The sequence below is a fragment of the Sciurus vulgaris genome (assembly GCF_902686455.1).
Source record: "Sciurus vulgaris genome assembly, chromosome: 3".
Classification (NCBI taxonomy): domain Eukaryota; kingdom Metazoa; phylum Chordata; class Mammalia; order Rodentia; family Sciuridae; genus Sciurus; species Sciurus vulgaris.
The window spans coordinates 168,686,274-168,710,500 of NC_136463.1; the positions used below are offsets into that span (position 1 = coordinate 168,686,274).

The following is a 24,227-nucleotide window of genomic DNA, read 5'->3' on the forward strand; positions in this document are numbered from 1 at the left end:
GAGAATTTGGCCAAAGGCAGCAATGCTTCCTGGGAATTGCTAAGAGCCTTCTTGGATCAATACAACTCAAGTAACTTAGTTCGATCCCACGAACTTATGCTAGGAACTTCCTAAATCTGAAGAGCTCACAATTATTAACATGGTCAGGTTCATGTTCTAGGGAGCCCGCAGTTCTTCAGATCCTTGAAGTAGGTCTCCTGAGAGGGGAGGCATGAACAAAATCCATTACACCAAACTCTCATGAGAGAGGCATCCGGTAACCTTTAGGAACACATTTGTATTATGGAGAGCAGAAATTCCTTAACAAGACCCCTAAAGCACAGGCAGTAAAATTAAGAATCAGTAAATGGGATGGAGTCAAACTAAAAAGCTTCTTCTCAGCAAAAGAAACAGTAATGTGAAGACAGAGCCTATAGATTGAGAGAAAATTGTTACCACATGCATCTCAGATAAAGCATTAATCTCTAGGAGATATAAAGAACTCAAAAAACTTTACACCATAAAAATGAATAACCCAATCAATGGGTAAGAAACTGAAGAGATACTTTACAGAAGAAGATATATGATCAATCAACAAATATATGAAAAAATGTTCAAAATTTCTTACAACTAGAGAAATGCAAATTAAAACCACACTGACATTTCATCTCACTCCAGTCAGAATGGCAATTATCAAGAATACAAGCAACGATAAATGTTGGCGAGGATGTGGGGGAAAAGGTGCACTCATACATTGCTGGTGGGAGTGCAAATTGGTGAAACCAATATAGAAAGCAGTATTGGAGATTCCTCAGAAAAATTGGAATGGAACTACTGTTTGACCCAGCTATACCATTCCTTGATTTATAGCCAAAGAATTTAAAATCAGTATACTACAGTGATGCAGCCACATCAATGTTTATAGCAGCTCAGTTCATAATAGCTAAACTATGGAACCAACCTAGGTGCCCTTCAACAGATGAATGGATAAAGAATATGTGGTACATATATACAATGGAATATGACTCAGCTTTAAAGAGGAATGAAATTATGGCATTGCTGGTAAATGGATGGAGCTGGAAAGTATCATGCTAAGTGAAATAAGTCAATCCCCCAAAACCAAAGGCCAAATGTTTTCTCTGCTATTTGGATGCTAATTCACAATAAGGTTGTGGGGTCCACTAGGGAGGAATAAAGTTATTTTAGATTAGGTAGAGAGGAGTGAAGGGAGGGGAAGGTGTATGGGGGTAAGAAAGTAGAGTGAAACAGACATTATTGCCTCATGTAAACATATGAATGCATGACCAATGTGATCCCACACAACATGTACAATCAGAAAAATGAGAAATTTTACTCCATTTATATGATTTATCAAAATGCATAAATGCATTCTGCTGTCATGTATTACTAATTAGAACAAATAAAAAATTTAAAGAAAAGAAAAAATACATGAATGAGAGAAGGAAGAAAGCCCACATGGTAGGTGTTTCCTCTGTGATGGGGATTTAATCCATTGAACAACCTCTTCTGCTTTCTGCTCATTACATTGATGAAGTCATGCTAATTGAATCTGTTAGCAGGAGGTGGCCCTTCTCTGATCCATGCACACCAGAAAGTGGGAGATAAACTCTACAAAGATTCAAAGATCTATGACAGTGAGTATGCTTTCAGGGTTTCTCTGGTTTGCAGCATACCAAATGTTATAGTTCAGATCTTGAATGTCCTTTGAAACCCCATGTGTTGAAGACTTACTCATTAGTCCATGGTGCTATTTGAAAGTGATGGAACATTTAGTAGATTGAGTCTAGTAGAAGAAACTAGGTCATTGAAGGATGAACCCTTGAATTGGGCTATTGGGACCCTGGTCCTTCCTGTGTCCCTCACTTCCTGGCCACCACAAGGTAAGCATCTTCCTGTACCATGTACTCTCTTGATATGTGTCGCCGCCTGCAGCAACAATCCCGCGGATATTTGTTACCGCCTGCAGCAACAATAGCGCGGGTATTTATCAGAGATGGACTGGAAATAAACTACTTCTATTTCTGTGCTGCTTCCTTGCTTGCTTTTTTAGAGGAAGAGAGGCTTCTTTGAGAGGAAGAGAGACTTTGCTTAGAGGAAGAGAGACTTTGCTTAAAGGAAGAGAGACTTTGCTTTTAGAGGAAGTTTTTAGAGAAAGAGAGGCTTGCCACGCTTATCAGAGATCTATTTATTCTTAGAGTTCTGCTGCTTCTTCTTAGAGGTAGGCCCCGCATCCTGTGAATTAGGTGCTATCTATCTGAGGTGCTTCTCAGTGGTGTGTCCCGCGTACTGTGATCTGAGCTCTCCAATTCAGATATTGTCCTCCAGATAACACTGCTCTGCATAGCTGTTTCCAATCAGTCGTAACTGCCTCTTTAAAGTTTTTACGGGCAGGTTCCATGAATTTTGGGGTTCTCCGTATCAGATTTAGCTTTCTCCTACATTTTTCCCTTGTTCTTAAACTTTCTGAGTAATTGTTTTCTAAGTCACTACCACACAATTATTCCTAACTTTGTTCTCTTTAACAGTTCTTTTCTGTTGCTATTAGATCCTGTTTATGAAGATCCCCTTGTGGCACATTGAGCAGCTTTTCCTCTATAAACCCTGGGCTTATTTCTGCTAGAGTTTGAACATGATTGTGCAGTGGTTTCCTTATTTTCTAATTCCTCCCCAGTGTTTCCTTCCTCCTCAGAACTTTCCTGGTTTTGGCTACCCCAGCTAACTTCCTTTTTAATCTCTTCCAGCACTTCTTCTCCTTCTTGTAATATATTTTTCATGCCTCCTTTTTGAATTATCCTTTCAGACTGATTTCATGATATTTCTGAACCCATCTTTTACTGTACAAAGGCTACACTAACAGCAGTACAGACACACAAACAATACAAAATACACACATTCTGGAGAAACACATTCATTTACTATAGGACGTCCTTTTGCTGTCTCTCGGGACAGTCTTCTGTTATGTTCCCTCACTAGGGGAGCCTTCTGTTAAACCTTTTTTGCTGTCTCTTGGGACAGCCTTCCATTAACTTGAATTTGACAAACACACAAGCAACACAAAATACACACATTTTTGCACTTCACTGTCGTGTCCTTTGTGACCTTTCCTACTATCCCTCGCCCTTAAACCGCTCTGGCCAGAGACTCCTGCGAGGTTCCTACTTTCCCGGCCGTACCTATTCCCGCAGGTGGACTTGGAATTTGCCCTCGCCCTATTCCTGCAAGGTTCCTCAGTTTTCTTTCCCCACCGTTCTAATTTCCCTTTTCCCTGTACGATTTCCTTTCTCCCCATACGATTTCCCTTTCCCCATATGGGCCACCATTTGTTGCTGCCCGTGGCAACAATCCTGTGAATATTTGTTACCGCCTGCAGCAACAATTGCACGGGTATTTTTCAGAGGTGGACTGGGAATAAACTACTTCTATTTCTGAGCTGCTTCTTTGCTTATTCCCTAGCTTATTGAGAAAAAAGAAGCAGCTAGCAGAGAGAAGAAGCAGCAAGCAGAAAAAAGCAGCAGCTAGCAGAGAAAAGAAGCAGCTAGCAGAAAGAAGAAGCAGCTAACAGAGAGAAGAAGCAGCTAGCAGAGAAAAGCAGCAGCTAGCAGAGACAAGCAGCTAGCAGAAAGAAGCAGCAGTAAGCAGAAGCAGCAGAAAGAAGAAGCAGCAGAACTCTAAGAATAAATAGATCTCTGATAAGCAAAGTTTCTCTTCCTGTAAGCAAAGTCTCTCTTCCTGTAAGCAAAGTCTCTCTTCCTCTCAAAGCTTCTCTTCCTCTAAAATCAAGCAAGCCTCTTTTTCCTCAATAAGCTAGGGAATAAGCAAGGAAGCAGCTCAGCAATAGAAGTAGTTTATTCCCAGTCCACCTCTGATAAATACCTGCGCAATTGTTGCTGCAGGCGGTAACAAATACCCAAGGGATTATTGCCATGGGCAGCGACAGATATGTGCCACCTTGCTACAGGCCCAAGGGCACTGGGCCAACTGACCATGGACTTCAACTTCCAAAACTGTGAGACAAAATAAAACTTTCCTCTTTGGAATCTATGATCTCAGACATTTCATTAATGGAAAACTAGCACACTAAAGCACTTCTCTAAGGCAAATGACAAGGGTGCTGCCCCTTTTGATCTCCACTCTTGCCTTCACTATCAGATCATTTTAGGTTCCTCATGCCAGTGGACTAGCAGGTAAAGAACGGAGTTATTTACTAGTGGTGAGCAGTTGACATTGATTGATATGAGGAACTCTGGTAGCGTCTATATAGTGTAAGGCAGAGAGGATTATATCTGTATCTCATGGAATTCATTGAAAATCTCTCTTCATGCTTCCTTGATCAGTGATTTTGATGAATGAGTAATTTCACCATACATGGTCTAACAAGGGCAGTGCAACTAAAGACTCAGGCCCTCCTCTGAGTCTTGGTGATGTCCTACCTAGAAAGCAATCCAGATCAACCAGTGTTGACCATAAAGGGTGGTGGAGAAGGGGATGATGAATATTAACTATGGCTTTGGCTATGGGGACTTTAGCTGGCTTCACTCCTGCTTTAAATCTTTGTGGAGACTGGCTGCTTAGCACCCTCCAGGGACTCTGTAATAGACTGCACTAAAGGCAGGGAGGAAATGAGTGGACCTGAGGGGGTGGACTGCATCGGTCACACCTTGAGCATCACTTAACATCCTCTTGGGCTCTTTCCTTCTAGCCACTGCTTGGGTGGCTGCCCTCACAGGGCTCTCTTTTCACATTATCGATTGTATCCCTCTGCTGAGAAAAAGCTTTATCCCACTCCTCAGCTTATACCCAAAGGACTTAAGATCAGCATACTGCAGTAACACAGCCACATCAATGTTTATAGCAGTTCAATTCACAAAAGCTAGTTTGTGGAATCAACCTAGATGCCCTTCAACAGATGAATGGGTAAAGAAATTGTGGTATATATACACAATGGAATATTATTCAGCCATAAAGAATAACAATAATATGGCATTTGTAGATAAATGGATGGAACTGGAGAATATCATCCTAAGAGAAATAAGCTAATCCCAAAAAAACCAAAGGCTGAATGTTTTTCCTGTTAAGTGGATGATGATATATAATGGGGGTGAGAGGTGGGGGGTGAGAGAAGAATGGAGGAACTTTAGATTGCATAGAGAGAAATGAGAGGAAAAAAAAAAAAAAAAAAGAAATGAGAGGGCGGAGTGGGCAGGGGTATGAAAGATGGTGGAATGAGACACATCTTTACCCTATGTACATAAATGGTGTGAATCTACACCATGCACAACCATAGAAATGAAGAGTACCCCATTTGCATAAAATAAATCAAAATGCAGTGTGTAAAAATAAGAAACAAATAAAAAAAACAAAAACAAAAAAACTTAAAAAACAAAATAAAAGAGATTTCCTATTTTATCTCCCTTTCTTTCTGGGGTGGGTAAGAGCAAAAAAGGTTTTATTAAATACAGTGTTACACTGATTCTATCCCAGAGAACTAATCCTGCAGGGAAAAATGGAGAAAGGTTGAGACATGGCCTCAAACCTTCTGGATTTCACAGAAAGAAAGTAATAACAAGTAGAAAAAATTTGAATATTAAAATGTGGGATCCAGATAAATTACAAGGAACCGGATCACGTGAGGAGGCCCCATGTCCAAGTCGTCCAAGTCCATGGTTTCTGCAGGGGACTCAAGGGGCTCCCACCTGGGTGGGACTAGGTTAAAGCCCTTGTGCATGAGTTTAGAGACCAGGGCGTGCCTGATCAAAATTGGGCAACGGGACTAAAGAGAACATATCATACTTGGCCTCCCAATCCCTTCCCTCTTGGGCAGGGCCCTTGGATCTCCTTGGCTTAACTGTGTCTGTTGTAGGCTCATGTTGGGTTTCTCAGGGCCCAATACATGAAGAGTGATAGGCTGGAGTGGATATTTGGAATCCCTTGTTTTTTGTAGACATTGCATGTGTCCTGGACAGAGCAGGAAAGTCGTCTGCAAGCCCTGTGTCAGTGATGCTTCTCTGCAGGGCGGGGTGTGGAGCTGAGGGTGATGGATGGGAGGTCTGGTGCATGCCACTGGTCTTGCTTTCTCTACATACCCAAGAGGAAGGAAAGGGTTCAACTCCTCAGTCCCCCACCTCCAAGGATTAGATCAGGATTTTACCAAGTGTGTTCTGTGGGACATAAAGGAACAGGAAGTGATAAAAAATTAAAGGTTTCCATTGCTAAGAAAATTTAGGAAACACTAGATTAAACAAAGTGAAATGGAATTCTTTATTGCAAGGTCAGTCTGAACCTTTAATGTGATGCTGTGTGTCTCAAAACTCCCTCTATGGATTATGGTCCTGCAGTCAAAGGAAACTTTGACTTGACCAAAGAACTGATTTTTTATGAACACCCAAGAACATCTCTTGGGACACTAGCATTCCCAGGAATCATTTCAGAAGCATTTAATATGCATAGAATTTGCCTTTTAAAAGAGGACCCCCACAAGCAAAAGCAATGCTTAACATGTTTTGGTTTGGATGTGAGGTGTCCCCCAAAAGCTCACGTGTGAGACAATACAAGAAGGTTCAGAGGAGAAATGACTGGGTTGTGAGAGTCTTAGCCCACTCAGTGAATTAATCCCCTGATAGGGATTCACTGAGTGGTAAAGAAGTGGTAGTATGCGGCTGGAGGAGGTGGGAATTGGGGGTGTGACTTTGGGGTATATTTTTGTATCTGGCAAGTGGAGTCTCTCTCTGTTTTCTGATCTTCATGTGAGCTGCTTCCTTCTGCCACACTCTTCTGCCATGATGTTCAGCCTCACCTCGAGCCTGAGGAATGAAGCCAGACTGCTGTGGACTAAGACCTCTGAAATCGTGAGCCCTTAAATACACTTTCCCTCTCTACTATTGTTCTGATCAGATCTTTTAGTCACAGTGGTGAAAAAGCTGACAAAGACAGCACCATAAGATTTTGGTTAGCCAAAGATCTAAATGTTTGGGTCCTCCCCAAATTTATGTTTTGAAAATCTAACCCTTAAGGTGATGATATGCAGTGGAGAAGTTTAAGGAGGTGGTTAGGCCAGTACCTAGCCCTCATAAATGGATTAGTGCTCTTACAAGAGTCAGGAGAGCTAGCTAGAACAAGAGAAGAGAAAATGTGAAACTTCCAAGATGGCGGGAGGTGAAAGATCTATGGCAATGGCCTTCTGCCTTGGAAAGGCTTCCTCTTCTTCAGCCCCAAACCAACAGTGTGTATTTTATCATTTTTTCTCTTTAAGGAGAAAAAGAAAAACTGAAATCTGCTTCATTCAGATGTGTCTTTGTAGTTCAAGCAATTATCTGGCAACCATAGCTCAGGTTTGAGAGGAAGGAGACCCCTGGCATGTTTAAGATGAGGAAGTGTTTTTCTCAGCACCACTGTTCACTCACCAAAAAAATGTCTAAGAACAACTGGCTTTGGCTTCAAATAGGAAAATTTGAAGATCCTAGAAACCCCTAAAGCTGGGCCACTGGCGTAGATGTATGAAGTTGAATTAAATGAAGTTGTCCTTGTTCCTAGGTCACAAAAGCTTGAATACTAGTAATTTTATATAATTCAGATGACAACTGAAAAAGCATTTATGGATGAGCCTGAGGGAGGTGGGGACAGGCATGTCTAATGGAAATGGTCTCCCTGCTGATGAAAAAGTGGAGGAGGACAGCTCTCTTGGGCATATTTCCAAGGGGTGAAGAGTGTTCTTGGGATTTCATGAAGGATCTGTAACTCAGGAAATAAAGGTGGAGGTTTTGCGACTGGCTTCTGTGGATCCAGAATGCAAGGACCCTGGGTGCAACACTGGCCACTCAGGAGGGAGGCCTGGGGTCCACACCTGATGGAGCACTAAGCACGAGGACTTAGAGACTTAGCAATGAGCAAGAGTGGAACAAAGGAGTCCATATCGCTAGAGACTGAGCCCGGCCTTCAGGGTTGTGACTTTGTCCTCACTTTAGCCTGTCCCTTTGTCTACGCACCAAACACAGCAATCCAAAGTGGTGGTGGTAGAACTGGGGGAGGGGTGCACCAAGAGGTGGGTCACGCGGGGGAGGGTGGTCGGCTCGGGCTTGGCATGAGGAGCCTCCATCCCTGACCCTCAGCTCGTCCTTTTGGAGGCCGAATGCAGCTGTGGTGATGATAAGCTTTCACGTTTTCATGGTATTTTACAATTTACAGAGTGGCCCGTGCATATTATCTTATTGTGATTGACAAACAATCTGTGAAGAAGGAATTACTATTCCAATTTTCCGGATTAGGAGAACTGGTTCAGAGAGCAAATTTCCCAAGCATGGTAATTGGCAGAATCAGGCACAAACCTGTGACGTGGGACTCCAGATATTGATTTGGTTTGACCCCCTGGTGGCAGACAGAGACATTGTTCAGGTATGACAGGTGCCAGGTGGTAACAGGCATGAGTGAAGCTGGATATGGAACACCAGGGAGCGGTGGGGACTGCGGCTCAGGACTGCTGACCAGCACCCTGCTAAAGGATTGCTCAGCTCCAGGTGGTCACAGCCAGGGACAAATGCCAATGTTTTCTTTCCTTTCTTTCTTTTTTAGAGAAGCTGGAAATTCAATTAAACAAATACTTACTGAATGCCTATTATACACCAGACACTGGGAATAAAGCTGTGAATAAAGTGGAGAAAAAAAACTCTAGATTTTTATATGAACTTGTCCAAATTTTAAGTGTCAGGAACTAATAGAAAATTTAGAAAACATTGTTTAGGCCAAGCAAAACACATCTGTGGACTACATTGGGCCTACAGGCTGCCAGTTTGTGACTTCAGTTCAAAGACTTTGATGGAGCAAGCGTCCTCTGAAGAGGGGAGTGTGTGGAACGGGCCACAGGGCCAGGGAACAATCATCAACACTTCTATTCATGTTTTTTTATGTCATCCTTCAAAAGCGTCCACTTCTGTGAACACTTTGTTGTATCAATAACTGATTGATATGTAGCACATGCATATCATTATAAATATTTAGACGGACATTATGGGTATTGCATTGGAGATAAGTGGTCAGAATACTTTGATTGATAGGGATATTGATAGACCACTGGGATAATCTTTGGAAGTGGGATGATCTTTGGAAAGTACATCCTTTGCCTAAAAGAGGGCGGAAGCTGTCTGTACCTCAGAGTGGAGAGGACTTCTGGGAATGGAGATTGAGACAGATATGGATTGCAGCACTGACTCAGCTCGGACCATCCTCTGTTCCTTCCCCCAGAGCACTGGCCTGTCCTGAGTGAAAGCTGCAGACCCTTCTGAGTGCTGAGGCGGTAACAAGATGGGTCCCCTCCAGGGTGTACCAACAGTTCTACCATATGGCCGAGGCTGTGGGGCGCTGTGATCATCATTGTGTTTATTCTTGTGACCCTGAGAGGTGCGTGTGAGGGTGCAGCTATGCTGGAGAGGCAAAGACCGGAAGGTCATTTCGTCAGTGTCAGGAAGGTTCTTGGAAGAAGGCAGGTGGGCCAGTCACGCTTCAGCTATCCTGAGGGCAGCAAATGAAGAGACGTGGAGAGGTCCCCAGCTGCCGAAGATGGGAAGATGTGGGCTTAAGACTTCTCTGGCCCACAGGGTGGATAGAGCCTGGGCTAAGACTCAAGGTGTCCTTCTTGGTTCTAATTTGGGCTGTCTCAACCTAGCTATGGGACTGAATATGCCTCATTTGACCTCAGTCCTTCAGTCTTCTCATCTATAAACGGCAACCCAAAGTTTTACTTTATTTACCTGACATAATTGTCTTAAGAGGCAAGTAGAGTAACAAGCACATTTTTAAACTAAAAAGAATGATTAAAATAGAAATGAGCTTAAACTGCAGGTACAAAAAATTAGGTGAGATTAAAAACAAAGAAGAAGAGAAGAAACTTTCCTTGTAGGGAGCTAAAAAAAAAAAAAAAAAAAAAAAAAACAAACAAACAAACAAACAAACAAAAAAAAAACCCAGATACTGTGCAAACAACTCAAGAAATCAATGTGAAAGAATTTTGAGAACAGTAGAGGGAGGATCCAGACTTGGGTAGCTGGGGAGTCAGTGCCTAAGACATGGACCTCTGCCCTAGTTCTGTGGGTAAATTACCACTTACCATTGAGGAAAGGAGTTATTTTGCCTCTCTGGGCTTCAGTTTCCCCTCACAAAATAAAATAGATTTTTAACTTAAGTATATTTTAGTAAAGCCTCATTCTCAAAAGGCATCATCTGACTGTTGGATCTAGCCTGGAAGCAGGAATCCAACAGGCTTTAAACATTTGTGCTGATGATCGCGGTGTTGATGGATGGACTGAAAACATGTCCAGCTGTCAGGTTAACATCTCAACCTGGATGTCCCGTTGGCATTTCATCCAAAGTATTAGAGTTGTCTTCCCTCCATGAAATGATCCCCTTGCAGGCTGCTGTATCTCAGGATCAAGACTGCTACTCTGGAAGTGTCTTTTTCTTCCTCAATTTCAAACACAGGCTGTATTCCACTGGCCATCAGGTCTTGCTGTTCCACCTTCCAAATGTTCCCCAAGTCTCATTTCCTCCCTGCCCACACCTAGTGCAAGTCACCATGCCCCAGCTATACTGGGCAGCCACCTCTCTGAGCCCACATGATAGTCAGAGTGAGCTCTTTGTCCTTTCATTCATTAACTGTCTTCCAACCACATGTGAAATAAAGACCTTGACTAGGCCTGCTGAGCTTCCTTCCTGTGAACTCTGACCTCATCTCCTACCATGAGATGCAGTCTGAGTTCATCTCTGTCTTAGGGTCACAGTGCTTGCTGACCTTCCACTGGGGCACTTTCCTTCCAGATCTTTTCTGGCTCTCTCCCTTGCTCCATTCAGGTGGTAGCTCACATGAAGGGGCTCGACTGTCTCCCCAGCTTCTAATCCATCCATCTCTCACCCTTGCCCTGATTCATTTCTTCTTAAAGCATTTCCCATGGCCCGACAGTATCTTACGTCTTGTTGACTTGTGCATAATTGTCTTTTTTCAAATAAAATGTGAATTCTATAAGTGCAGATATTTTTCCCATTTTATGTGCAACTCTATTCACTGGAGTGTATTATCAATATGCAATAAAATGTTAACTAAGTGAATAATGAATCAAGGAAGAGAACATGACCATGAACCTCCCTAGAGAGTGCTGTTTCCTGTGGCTGACATCCTTCAGCAAAGGGAGGAGAGCTGGGTTTGATGGCTAGATGATACTAGCCATCCTGCCAGGGTGGTGGCATTTGAGTAGAACAGAAGTCTCTGACATGAAGCCAGTTGTCCCTGCCTTGTGGCCACATTCAGTTCCTGAAACTAGTGGCCCTATGCTCCCCACTTTCTTCTTTAGGAGGCACTTGACTGAGCTCTAGGGATTATATGTGGCTTCTTCTCCAAGCCACTTGCTCTTGCTGTTGAGAAATGACCAAGCAGATTCTCCACCTCTTGGTGGCCAGCTGCCAGCCTGTGAGAGTTGACACTTCCAGCTCAGACCGGTTTAGAGAAGGTGGCCTCTTTCTGAAGGAACTCCCTTTCTTTGCTCTGTGTTTAGAGAAAGCACAAAGCAGACCCCATCCTGCCCTCTGTGCAATGCCTTAGTGCCTGCTCTTGGGTTGTGCTCTAGGCTGACCCCACAGGGGAGAGGGAGGTGGAAAGTGGTAGGATTCCTGTCTCAGGGCTCAAAGGAAAAGACATGCTGATGTTGCAGAGTGACTGTCAGAGAATATTCAGATGATGGCGTAACAAGACGACACCATTTTTTCCTCAATGAGTGCTTCCTGTGCTCCCGGCTCAGTGCTGCCCTCTTCAGGTACGTGGCTCCTTTGGTTCTCACAATGATCTTATGAGGTAGGTTCTATGACTTTATAGATGAGAAAGTAGAGATAAAGAAAGGTTGCCCAAGTTACTAAGGCTTGGAAGGGTGTGTGTGTGTGTTGTGGGGCAGAGGGGACTGAGGTCTCTCGGTTTCCAGATTGTGTGCCTGCCTCATTTGAGAGCTTCCATGCATTCCTACAGTTCAGCACAAAGGAAGGCCCAGGCAATTTTCCCAAAGTTTTCACCCCTTAGTTCACTCTAGGAAGATCCCTGTCAACTTCAGTGCAAAGTTAATAGGTTTACTGTGGGAAAGAGGTTTATGAAGAATTAAGTTGAGAACTACTAGGTATGATAAAGCTAGAATGAACTTTTCAGGATCACTTATATGTTGATGTTTATTGCAGATCTTTCAGAGAGGTCTACATCATATTGCCTGTTCTTAAATTTAATTGGCTAGAAAACACATATTTCCTCCCAAGAATATCTTGGGGTTTAGAGTTCCATGAGCACTCCGGAAATTACTGAGCTAAAGTATTTAGTGACCTATAATGATGGCTTGAGCATTACTCTTTCCATTCTTTTATTCATTCCACTATTCCCATCAGGAATTCATCCATCCATCCATCCATCTATCCATCCACCCGTCCATCTATTGAACAACTTCCATGTTTCAGGCACCATACAAGATATTTCCCCATCTTATTCATTCTCACCACGAGCTCATTTTATAGATACAGCAGAGAATCAGCAAGACCAAAAAGCTGGGCAGAGAGGGCTACAATCCCCCGCCACACACAATTTCCTGACCCAGATTCCCTGATTTTTCTTCTATTCTGCAGGGTTTTTTCCTCTATTTAATTATTCACATTCTAAATATGTCAAAACTCAACTCAAACCTTGTTGCCTTTTGAAATTTTTTTCCCTTTCCTCCTTACATGCTCTGTGCAGAAATCTCTTCCCTCCCCTAAACTCTCTTCTGCCATCTCTGCTAGAGTTTGGCACGCACTTCATCAGATTGCTGGTTAAGGAGTACGCATATGTGTGTGTGCATGTGTGTGTGTGTGATATTAAGTGGCACTTAAGGCAAGCACACATCGTCTCCTTTAATTGGCACATCAGTCTTATTAAGGAGGAATCATTAGCTTCCTTTTATAGATGAGGAAACCAAGGCACAAAGAGGCCCAGTCGCTTGCCCAACATTACAAAGCAAATCAGTGGTGAGCCAGGACTTGAACCTAAATTTTTTGGCCTCAGAATCCACATTTCTACTAGTCTATGCTGCTTCTACCTAGTTCAATCCCTGCTCCAAAGTTGAGAGAGCGGAGGCCCAGAGACGATAAGTAGTTAGCCCCCAAAACATGGCTTATGAGTAGCAGTGCTGGGACCTCCTGCAAAGGCTCATGTTAAGGGAACCTCTTCTCCCCGAAGGCTTCCTCCCCAGGCTTAGAGAGGTCCCAGCTATTACTACCAGTCAGCTTCCATTATGTGGATACCCTGGAAATCACACCTCATAGCTCCTGATGAAACAGACTGAATTTGGGTGCTCCTTCTGAATTAAGAACAAATGTCTTCCTGCTTAGAGGAGGAAACTAAAGGACTGTGATCCTCCATGCTTAAAGGTGACAAAGAAGCAGAGCATGAGTCCCCATTCTGTCTAACACAGGATAACTAAATCGACAGGTGTGTTTCTCCTGCTTCGCGTCACTTGCCTGCCTCTTCTTTAAAAGTTCTGCTAATTTTCAGGGATCTTGGAGATGCAAGTTTTGAAACAATAAGTTTCTTCCATCTTTGTTCAAGCTGGGCTTTGAATAAAACCTATATTCCTATTGACTCTGAATATTTCTGGAACAGAGAGCATTATGGTCTAGCCTCTTCCTCAAGTGGGATCTTGGGCTACCTGGTAACACAGAGATAGCAGGAGCCTGGTAACCTCCTCCCTGGGGAACAGCCAAGGAAGGTCAGCCTACCAGCTTGCATACCCAGCACCTAAAATAAACTAGGCATCAACCCCAACGGAAACCAGGCAGCCAGCCCAAAAGAAACGACATAACCTTCTAACAGACCAGGGCCAGATGGGCTTCCACACCCCCAGGTTCCTTTGTTCAGCTCTTAGCAAAACACACAAGAACTTAGGGGCTGCAGCTTCATCCTTTTCCTATTAAAAAAAAAAAAAAAAAGAGCTCCTGTTACTCTGGTTCTAGAATTGTGGGCTGCCAGGAACGGAGGGAGCTAAGACCCAGTAGATCTTTGGAGTATTATGTAGACAGGGCAAGGAACAGTCTTCAGACCGTTGGTTCTCAAATTTTAATACTCATCAGAATCACTGAAAGAGTTTTAAAAGTGATCCAGGTTTCTTCCCAGACCTAAACAATCAGCTTCTCTGGGAAGAGGGCCTCGGTATTGGCATTTGAACATGTCTTTGAGGTCAGTCTCTTCTGATTCAGGTTTGTGGACCACCATCCCAAATTCTCCTTCGCGGCCGTCTCCATTTTGGTCTGCCTGATGACCATCTCCCATTCTTAATTCTTGCTTAGCACATGATTATTTTCACTTGTAGGATTGAAATTCAAAGTTGTCCATATTCATGCATTATGGGTTGACATGATTAAAAACACTGAGTGGGGTTTCTGTTATTTTTCAGAAAGGCAATTTTAAGTTTTCCCATTAAATTGAAGTTTAGGAGGGTTCTGTTTTGCAAAAGGAGTCAGTGCTGAAGAATGTGGCTGCTTAGGAGGCCTGTTTCCAAGGCTCTCTGTATCCAAGGCAGTCTGTGAAAGTTCCAGGTTGCTGGGGTAACCGCAGCTGGGAGGCAGGCTATTGTAGTTAGATGTCTTGCAGTTCCCTTGCCAGCAGCTGGAAATACCTGTTGAAAGAGGAAATCGTCTTTCCCTCTTCTTTAAGAAGAGTATGGAAAGTTTCTTTCCTTCAGCTCCAAAAGGAATCAGGGGTTTGTATTGGCCGCAGAGGGGATCATTTCTTTTTGCTTGTTCCCAAGGCGAAGGAAGAGGACTCAGATGGGGCTGGAACCTTCCTATCCAAACAGGAGAAGAAAACCAAACCAAGGCAGTTCTTAAGCAAATGGAAACAAACCCTGACCTTGCTTTTCTCTAAGGACGTGTATGGGCAGAGAGCCCTTTTTGACAGACCAGTGGAAACCAACTAGATCCAAAATGGCCCCTGATAGACCAAGCTCCGTTATAATTCCTGGGTGCTAAGTGACACTCCCAGCCCCCACCAGTGCCATGATAGTTAACAAATGTCTTGACTATGGCCAGAAAGAACCATAATAGGAACAAAGAAAGGCGGCACCTAAATCCCTGGAAAGTCTCCATTTCTTCCAAGAATAGACACGAGTATTCTTCCCCTTTCTTGCCCTATCCTTCTCCTCCATCTCTTTTACTCTGTACCCATGACTTCTCCATCCCTGACAAGTTGAGAACTTGAATTGTGAGCTAGACTCCTATGTCTCAGTTCTTTGTTGAATAAACTTGGGCTATTGGTGCTCAGTCTTGGTCTCGTCTTTGAGACAGCAAACAGAAAAATTTATCCCTTTTAGGGGAATATAATTTTTGCCTCTCTTAGGAGAAGGGGCCAACAAACTGTGGGTAACTGGGAAATCCCAGATGGAGGTTGACACCAAGGTGATGGAAACTCTGGGAAGCTCAACTTCTTACCTGTGGAGAATTTGCTTCCATTATAGGAGTTTGGGGGCAGGTAGTTTGCAGCACCTTACTAGAAAGATCCTTGGATTCCATTCTGTGCCTCCTAGCTGCAGAGCAGCCTAAGGAAAGGAAGAGGAGGAGAGGTCTAACTTTAGTTGAATGCCTACCACAAGTTAGGCCTCATAGTCATCAGGTTAGGTGCAGGGAAATAAAATGACTATGATAGAATTTGTATTTGCAAGGAGTTCAATGTCAAGAGGCAAGCATGGAACCAGCGATAGATGGCAAGGAGTGACATTTTATTACCACCGGATCATTGTGACAGGTGGGCGGGTGTTGTCTGTGCTTGTGGGAAGGGAGGGATGCACACCACTTGCCACATCTGAACCTAGACAAGCCATGCCATGATTTCTGTTGCTCTAGAGAGCTGTGCGTCATGCACTGTGAATGGCTCTGGGGAAGCTTCTTAAGACAGTGATGTTCATGCTGCCCAGGATGGATGAGGTATAGAGGAAGGCAAGGCGGGGAAGCAACTCTGGGCAGAGGGCGTGGCTTTCCATCATCAGGAGACGTGGCCGACGGAGAATTCAGAAAGATTCCCTTTTCATATCCTGACCATTATAGCTCTTAGCAATATCAAAAAGTAGACTAAGTTTTTCTTTGAGATTCCCCTTTTGGAATACTTCAAAAATTTCTTCCCTAGTTCCCCTTGGTCTTTAAGCAGGTTTCTTCTTTCATGGAGAATAACTGTCAGACAAATAAGTCATACCAATAAAGGTAATTAAAATCATTCTAGAAAGGGTTCTATTAAAAAGGATGAGGTGGAAGTGTGGAGAGAGAGAGAGAGAGAGAGAGAGAAAGTTGTCCCAAGCTGGCTGTTGTGACGCACACCTGTAATCCCAGTGGCTCTGGAGGCTGAGGCAGGAAAGTCCCAAGTTTGAGGCCAGCCTCAGTAACTTAGTGAGACCCTGTCTCAAAGTAAAAATTAAAAAGGGCTGGGGATATTGCTCAGTGGTAGAAGGCCCTTGAATTCAGACCCCAATACCAAAAATCAAAAAGCCAAAAATACCAAACCAAACAAACAAGAAAAGAAAACAACACTTAACCCAAAACTATTGAGTTAGGGGTCAGCAAACTTTTTCTGTAAAGGTCCAGAGAGTAACTCTATCTAGCTTGCAGGTCAGGCAGTCTCTGTTGCAAGTACTCAGCTCTGCATTGGCTTGCAAACGCTGGAGCAGACAGTGCCAATGTGTGAGTGGGAGTGTCTGTTCTCAAAAACTTTTATTTATGGATACAAATTTGAATGTCATTGTTGACTTATCATGAAATGTTATTTTCTTTTCATTTTTCCCAACCATGTAAAATGTTAATAAGATTCTTAGCTCATGAACTGTATGTACAAACACAGGATTTGGCCCATGGGCTACCATTGGCTAAGCCTTGGCTTCTTATCACAACCTAATTGAGATGCTCTCTCTGGAGGAGGACCCTGTACTTGGAGATTCTCTTTGTATAGCCTGGCACTTCTTCCTTCCCTCAGGCAATGCTTATTGAGGATCTACGGTGTGCTGGGGCTGCTGCGGGTACTGGGGATTCAGAGGTGGGTGTCCGTCCTCATGGAAACTTGTGTTTCCCTGGCCTTGGTGGGAGGATTTAGGTGCCAGAGGCAAAGATCTGGATTTAAGTCTCAGTTCTTGATTCCCTGGACTGGGGTCTCTGTCAGCTACTCTTGGGGGCTCTGCTTATTAGCCATGCTGATAAGCATGAGCTGAGCACAGGTCCCAAGTTATCAGCTGCAGAGGAGTTGTGTGGCATGCTTGGATCTAAATGCCCTGGGATGGCTTCAGTGTTCTAAATTCCCAACTAAATGTCCAGCCAAAAACTAAAAATGAATAAAATAGCATAGAACCCAAGACCTTAGGGCCCCATGTACTCTGGCACAGAGTTCCAGTGGGATTCTGGGATGGTTGTCAAGAGCTGTGGCTGCTCTTGGACTTTCCCATGGCCTATTCCAAGACAACTAGTGATCTGCAGATGTTCCCCCAGGACTGGGTCATGGCAGAAGCACATTGCAATAGCAGCTACCGCTTCTGCCAGGGCCAGAGATCAGTGCTCCGGGGGCCTCTGGCGGTGGCCCTCCTCTAGCTCCCAACCATTCCCAGGCAGGTGATTGAGAAGCCCTGTGAATTCCTCTTTTGAAACCAAATGGTCCCCTCCATGATGTGGGGCAACAGATATGGCTGCATTGAGATAGACTAGGGGCTATACAGTGAGCAGGAAATTGCTCGCACAGTTTACGGGCATCCTTTGTTGATGCTGCAGGGTGGGGCGGGGGGAGTGGAATTGAGTCTGGAGAGAGGAGGACAGAAAGATAAGGGAGCCATGGGGAGTTTTGTCCTTCCTCTGAAATGCAAGGGGGAGAGAGAAAGAACATTTCAGAGGAAAGACAAAACTACTGCAAAACTTAGTGGCTTATGACAAAAACATATTTCTCACAGCTCTGTGGATTGATTGGGCTCTGCTAGGTTTTCCCTGGGGGGTCTCTTGTGCAATGGTAGTCAGATAGCACGTGGGGCTGGAGTCATCTGAAGGCTTGACCAGGCTGAATATTCAAGATAGTTCCTTGACTCACATGTCTAGCCTTTGGGTCAGGCTGGTTGCAAAAGCTGGAAGTTGGCTATCCATGGTCTTTCTCCTTTGACTTCTCACATGGGTAGCACGGTCTTGCTGATGGCCTGGGGGCTCAAAATAGTTGAACTTCTGTCAGGGTGGCTTTTTCCAGTGAGCAGGAAGGAGGGGGAAACTGCCAGTCTTCTTCAAGACTGGACCTAGACTGGTCTGGTATCACTTTTGCAGTGTCCTGTGAATCAAGGTGATTAACACAAGCCAGCTCAGATTCTGGTACCCAGAGAACCAGAGTCCACCTCTCCAAGGGGGAACAGCTGGTGTGCACAGGGAGAGAAGGGATGGATCATGGGATCTTGGAGATGAGGTAAGGCTTTGAGATGGAAAGTCTTGGTGTGTTAGAGAACCAGGAAGAGAGCCAGCCTTGGCAGACCATTGTGAGGGTGGCTCAAGATGGGACAGATGTGGGAGGCTGATGGGGTCCTCATAGGTAAGTGGTGACAGGGAATCTAGGATATTTTTGAAGTGTCACAAAAGGCTTAGGTATTTTTCTTTCCAAGGGCTCATAATTGTGAGGCCCCTCCATTCTTTCCTTCTCCCAACCTGCCCTTACTTGTTACCCATAAATTATCCTTATGCTCAGTGCTGGTCTTATGCTCCTTGGGTTCCCCAACCTCCTAAGCCAGGCACAGGTTTTCCAACTCAGCTTTTAGGGTCCTTCATTAAGTTGCTCACTTACACATTTTTCTTGCACTTTGCTCAACCAGACAGGTTAGACCTCTTGCTTCCCTGGGAAGTGACTTTTGTCTCCCTGCTTCTGTACCTTATCACATGGTCACTTTACCCTGAGTGCCCTCCCATGACCCCATCTCCATCAGTCAAAATCCTGCCCTTCCTTTAAGAGTTACCTCTAATGCCACTTTCTCAAACTGAGGGTGACCGCTCACTCCTGGGAAACCAAGTTCTTCCTCATTCAGAGCAGAGTCAATGTTTGGAAAGGGCCGTTGACATCTCTGTCTTGCCCTTTCCTTCACAGACCCCTTTCCCGGTGCCTCTAGGTCTTCGGGGAGGGGAGACACGATGGCCTCACTTTTTCTGCCCCACCGCTCTGGGCCTCGCCCACGGCAATCATTCAGTTATGCCTGTTGAATTAAACAGTGGTTTCTCTGGGCCACCAGCCTCCAATTGTCTCTCTCCTTTCCCATGGCAAATTGCAGCATTCAGCTCCCGGCAACTCCTGGTCCGTGGCCCCAAGGTTCCTGGCAGACCTTTGCTGCAGGACCAGGGGGTTGCTGTTCCCACACGACCAGGCCTGCACAGGCCTGAGCTGGGTCCCAGGGAGATGGAGAGCTTCTGATTCCATGGGGTCCCCTGGCTCCTGCTCCAGTGCTTTGCACTTGTTTTCCTTGGCAGGAGGAAGCCCTCGGTCACCACTTCAGCTTCCATTTATAGGCATATATGCATCTTTGTTATTCTTTTCACAAAATGAGTGTTCTCGGCTCAGAAAAGGATGAGAGAAAGTTGAAGTCTGCATAAAGCTGAGAAGGCATTTCATACCAAGCCTCCAGGGCTTCCTGCAATCTCTGCCCCTACTGCTCTTCTTTCTATGCTTCAGTCTGTGCTGCTAGCTCCTCAGACCTTCCCGATGGACTGCTATGGGGGAAAGGAAGGCCAGGGCACGGTCAATAGATGTGGCCAAGACTCTTGTTGTTTAGACAAGGAAAGGAGTGTGGACCCTTGGCTTGAGTCCATGTCTATACAGTCCTTGGATTCTTCATCGGACTCCCCAATATGCTCCAAGTACAAAGGACAAGCTCTGTGGACTCAGTCAAGTTATACCTGCATGCAAAAAGTTCTAGGAAGAGCAGTTATTTATGTAGTGCCCTTTCTCTGCCAGCCAATGTCTTAGGCAGTTAATAAACAGTAGCTCATGTAATCCTCACAGTAGACCTATGGACTAGTACTATTATTATCCCCATTTTACACATGAGGAAACTGAGACAGAGAGAGGCAAATCACTTCCCTTTGGTCGCACTGATGGTCAGTAGCACAGCTAGGATCTGGGGCTAGGAGGGCGGGCTCTTGAGTTGGCCACTAGCAATGCTGCTTTAATCACTCATCAGATTAAGATGTTTAAATAACCTAACAGGGTCAGCTCAGTCCCTCTTGCATACCCAAGTCTGCTGGAAAGGACAGTGTGTCTGAAAGTTGTGGACAGGGGCCTGGACAAGTCTGAACCAGTTCTCGGCACAGGTAATTCAATTTGGTTCAAATTTTGACGTTCCCACAGATTTCTGTTTCTCAGTCTAGCTTTGTGCGCCTATTTGGAAGGGTAGATTAGCACAGGGATTTATTGGTGTATCCAAGAGCAACCTGCTTCTCTTGGCTCCAATTCACGGCCTGGGAATTCACTAAGTGGCCAATTAATTCATTTTCTTCTCCATTCATTCTTCCAACTTTGATCCCATGTCTTGTGTGTGCGAGGCGCCTTGCGGGCACAAGGACAATGAGTGGAGAAAAGAGAAGCAAAGCAGACAGTCTCTGCTTTCAAGCTGTGCATGCGTGCACCTGCGATGAAACCTGGGAACCTCACCATCTCTGTCTCTGTCCCCTCTTCGCGATCAGTCATGGTTCTTCTGAAGCGTAGGTGGTGTATTCCACTGGTTTCATTGGAGGCTTGCATGCCCGCATACACAGGTTTTCATAAGGAAGTTCACTGGATCCCAGACGTTCTCACAGGCCCACAGGTCTCTAAGCAGTCCAAACCAGTACAATGGTGACAGTGGATTCTTGCCCCAGGCTGTGTGGCACTCTATTTGGCTGTAGGTTAGAATGCAGCCTCTCTTATCTTTCCAGGGCTCTACAACACAATATCACAAACTAACTATTCTTAAAACTACAGAAATTTATTCTCTTACAGCTCTGGAGGCCAATACTTGGTGGTCTGAAATGCAGGTGGCAGCCAGACCAGTTCTCTTTGGAGACTCTGAGGGAGACTCTCGAAGTTTCTGGTGACTCCACATGGTCCTCTGCAATCCTTGCCTTGCAGATGCATCTCTCCCATCTCTGCCTCATCTTCACAGGGTCTTCTTTTTCTCTGTCTCAAAGCCCACCTTCCTTTCTCTTATAAATACACTGGTCTTTGGATTTGGGGTGCCATCCTCAACACAGGAAGATAGGATCTTAATTACATCTACCAAGATCCTATTTCCAAATAAGGTCACACTTACAAGTTCTGAGATTTATGTCATGGGCATACATTTTGGGGGCCATTATTCAACCTGCTAGGAAGACTCAGAATCTTCAACCCAGAGTTCCTGATCACTGCTACCAATGTAGTCGAATTGCCATATTTGTGTCCCTAGGGTACTAACCATTTCTTTATTTTTTTATTATAAATATTAATTCATATTAATCACACAAATCAGTGGATCTCCCTGTGACTGTCCCATGTGTGTACACATCGTGCTAATCGTATCAACTCTCCCTTCTACCCTTTCGTGCCTCTCCCTCTCCTTTTCCCTAGTCCCCATCTCCTTCCCTGAAAGTCCCTTTGTAGCTTCAGGGATTTTTGGAAGCATAGATCAGCAACAGGATTATGAGAGAAAACACGCTGTGACACTTGTCTTTCTGCATCTGGCTTATTTCACTTAACATGATGTTCTCTATTTTCATCCACTTGCCTACAAATGACATGATTTCATTCTTCTCTATGGTTGAAAAAAATCCATGGTGTATATGTACCATATTTTCTTTATTCATTCATCTGTTGACAGGCACTAGGCTGATCTTATAATTTGAGTAGCCATTTATTTCTGTGTCTGTATGTTTGCATAAACATGAGGATAAAAAAATCTTTACTTTTTTTTTCTTAGAAGAGTATTAGCAGAGGAATGTAAATATAAATATTGTAGTAGGGTACCAGAATCCAAATCAAGTAGTTCAAATGAAAAATAGAGAAAAACCAAACCCCAAATGAACCAAGAAACTAAGGAAGAAGTGCTTCAAAGGTGTGGCCAGGTTTAAAGAAACCAGTAAGAAACTCTGAGGCCAAGCGAATACAACAGTAGCAAGCCGTTAACTTGTGTAGGCCTTAGGAAGAAGGAGGAAGGTCCATTGTTACCAGAATTCCAGTAAGAACTGGAAATGTAGAGGACGGTCCACCCTGGCCACAGAGGGACAGACACTGCCCTAAATGTGACTCAAAGTAGGGAGGAAGTAAGAAAGATACCCCACAATTCCCTATTCCAACTTTTGACCTCTGCTGTGTTTTTGTTGGAGGAACCCTACCAGAATCAACTGGCAAGGGTGCCTCGGTACAGAATCCACAGCAGTGGGTCCTGGAATACCCTGGGCTAAGAAGCGCAGAGATGGGCCTGCTACCCAGACTAACCAGCACAGGCTCTGCTACAGAGACTAACCAGCAAGACAGCCATTGACAGATCTGCTTTACACGAAGCCATGGAACCTGGGAAGTGGATCAGCACTGAGAGACCACCTACTTCAACTCCTGCTTTCCAGATGAAGAACTGGGTTCTAAAGAGGAAAAGTGTCTGCATGTGTTCATAGGCACGCTCGCCTGGACACAGTGTGATTTTCTGTCATTATCCAGAAGTCCAGGGAGGGTGAGGATGTGGTTACTAAGCACTTTAAAGACCCAGGACTCTGAACTTGAAGAACCATTTTGTAAATATAACAGATACTTGTTGGTTGTCTTCCAAGTATCGTTTTCCCCTTTGCTCCTTCCAAAAGGCTTCCACTTTAATTTGGGAATTTAAATGTTCAGGGGAAACTGCTTTTGCTATTGGCTCTGGGGAGAGCTAAGTTAAATAGCATATCCAATCCCCAATAACCATCACCTCTGGGTGGCTTAAGCTAGTCAAATCCTGGTTAATGATGGGACTTTGCTGTGAGTGCTGGAACCAGGATGATCTGACAGTCCTAGATGTGAATGAGGATGCTCGTGATCTTGGGACTGCTTGTAGCCTGTTAAGCACAGTAGGGGAACGAGGGTCAAGATGAAGTCGAACTGTTGACGCCAGGATGCCTTTTTTCTTTTTTAAATCAGGGGAGCCAACAAATGCCTAAATCTCAAGCTACTTAAGCCATATTTTCTTTTCTGTGTGGTGGAAAGAGGCAGGAAGATGCCTGTCCTCTCTGGCCTGCACTCTTCTGAGCTTGAAGGGATGGCTCAGCCTCTAGGAGGAATTTCACGAATGCAGGTGGAGTAAGACCACTAAAATGCATTAGCAAAATTTAGTTCTTTTTCCGTGCCTCGTTTTCTCCTCAGGAACATGAGTGCCATTTGCTGCGGCTCTGGAACTACTGGTCACTCTGCAGAGACAAGTGTCCCTCCAAACAGTCAAGGGAGAGGCTCTGAACTCTACACCACCAGCAGTTCCCTTTCCCAGGCTGACCTTCTTTGAGGAACAGACCCTGTCTCCCTCCTGGAGACAGGGAGCCCTCTCAGGAAGGGGCGTGCTTGTGAGGGCAGGTGGTGAGGAGGGGATTGCAGTGTGGTGGGAGGAAGGCTTCAGCAAAAATGCCAGAGAGGTGTTAGGAGAGGCAGAAATCGCTCAGGGATTTCTCCCTGTCCTAGAGGAAGATAAACCGAGGCTTAGACTGAGATCATGTTCAACATCACCCAGGCGATCCAGCGGTATTACAGTGGCTTGAAGGAGAGAGTCCCAACTTCCCAACCTGTTCTCACCCTGCAGATGGCCTCTCTGCCTCCCTCTACGCCTGCAGATTGCTCCCCTGGACGTGACCCAGATGCTCTGGAGAAAGCACTTGTCAGCACTTTGGGAGGACGGGCCTGGTCTCCTGAGATGCCACATGCTGGGCTCACTGCGTTGGGCTGACTCTGGGCCCACGTGTTTTCCAAAGCCCAGTGACAGGCATTTAGTTCCTCTTAGCGCCCCCTGTGGAAGAACGCAGAAGCATGGGTGACATGGGGCTCGTAAGACTTAAGGAGGGCTGGGTGCTGTTTGTGGCAGTGGGCAGCCGTCAGTAACCATCCAGAAGATGGGGTCATCCCCAGTGTTTATTCACAGCAGCTCCTGGAGTTCTGGAAAGGCTGGGGCTAGAGGACGGGGGCTGAGCCTCTTCACTCCGGGAAGATCCCTCTTCCTTTCTCACTGCAG

At 44.8% G+C, this 24,227-nt stretch overlaps 1 long non-coding RNA gene across 3 annotated transcripts in view; it reads left to right on the forward strand.

Moving 5' to 3' along the window:
* LOC306657372 overlaps positions 1-16,314 on the forward strand; it is a 64,185-nt gene extending 47,871 nt beyond the window's left edge. Inside the window, exons 4-5 of one of the 3 annotated variants that reach the window (XR_013762770.1) lie at positions 9,235-9,286; positions 14,793-16,314. This is a non-coding gene — a long non-coding RNA (uncharacterized lncRNA). Of the gene's footprint in view, positions 1-9,234; positions 9,941-14,792 lie in introns of those variants that run through there. The other 2 variants (XR_013762771.1, XR_013762772.1) reach the window with 2 other exon arrangements.
* Positions 16,315-24,227: the final 7,913 nt, after the last annotated feature.